We start from the raw sequence: 1,317 nt of genomic DNA, 5'->3' as shown, positions 1-1,317 counted from the left end.
GTGTTGTCTAATCTCTCACAGTGAACGAATGAAGCACAAAGACGCACAAACCGCTGTGGTGACGGCGACTCCTCCAGCCTGAGGTCAGACGTCCGTGACCGTGAAGTGACGACCTGCTGTTTCTCACGTTAACTCACCTGTGTGTGCTTGTGTTCAGAGTCTCCACCAGAGCCAGAGGTCATCTACTCTTCGCTGAGGTTGACCTTCCCTCCGCCCGCCGACGTCCGGCTGCAGGGGACGGTTTGACCCGGGACGAGCGACGGAGGGAAGCAGCAACAAACGGACAATGAAAACCACTTACATTATTTTTGGACTTGGTGGAGGGAAGAGGAGTGGGCCAGAGAAGACCCCGTTTAATTCTGGGCCAGATCCGGATTTGTTTCCCTATAAAGACTGATGTATGTTGTTGACATTGACTTCTGGTTTGTTACATGTGCCCATGTGACCCAGAGGTCACTGTCCTCAGAGTCACAACCCGACGTTTAGGTGGCATCACATTACACACTGACAAGAGGAAAACGCAGTGGCAGGAAGCAGCCAGCAGGTGGCAGATAACACCAGTATCAGCATGTGACATAAAGACAGAGAGGACGTCTGCAGAAACAACTTCATCCATTTATGGAAATGGCTTTATACCGAGAAACCACGTGAACGCTCGGCTTCATCATTCAGATGAAAACAATGCAAATGAATATTTGTTTTTGGTTTTGTGTGTCATGTAGTTTTAGTCACGAATCTGCAGAGTTGGTTTTCTTTCCCTTGAGGTTTCGTATCATCATCATTAAATCAAGGCTCTGACGAGCTGTTTCTATTAACTGAAGTGGAAAGAATCCACGACATGAGAGTGAAGTGGAGCCCAGTATGTGACCCTCCCTTCATGAGTAACCTCGTCACTATTTTAGTTTCACTTCTGTATTTAGAGGGGGGGGCAATATGATCTTACCTCAGGGGCCACTTAGTAGCTCCTCCTCGGGGTCAGTGAGGTCAATAATGTCCTCAACATGATCTGATGTTGCTTTTCTGTCCTGGACATTTGTGCATCTACAGAAATAATGTAAAGAATAAACTGCAACTTTATCTTTTCACATTTATTTTACTTAAACAGGTTGATTATTACATTTTTTTCCTGGATGAAATTAAAGTAGGATCATGAGGAAAAACAATCATGAGTCCGTCTCATCCCCGTGATTAACGACAGATCACTGATGATCAATGATCAATGAGCTGTTTGTGGTGTTTGTGTTGCTGCTGAACGTTTGTGAAACAGTGTCTGTCTCCGGATTCAAGACAGATTTCATTCTGATGAAGTGAAAACAA

At 45.3% G+C, this 1,317-nt stretch overlaps 1 protein-coding gene across 1 annotated transcript in view; it reads right to left on the bottom strand.

The window, feature by feature from the left end:
• Positions 1 to 1,317, bottom strand: part of LOC111661058 (uncharacterized) — a 10,104-nt gene that overhangs the window by 7,241 nt on the left and 1,546 nt on the right. The gene's annotated exons all lie outside the window — the stretch shown is intronic.

The sequence above is a fragment of the Seriola lalandi genome, unplaced genomic scaffold (genome assembly GCF_002814215.2).
Source record: "Seriola lalandi dorsalis isolate HSWRI2012SDOR001 ecotype SW California unplaced genomic scaffold, Sedor1 jcf7180002054532, whole genome shotgun sequence".
NCBI classification, from domain to species: domain Eukaryota; kingdom Metazoa; phylum Chordata; class Actinopteri; order Carangiformes; family Carangidae; genus Seriola; species Seriola lalandi.
The sequence above is the reverse complement of the archived record's forward strand: the minus strand, read 5'-3'. Positions and strand labels throughout refer to the sequence as shown.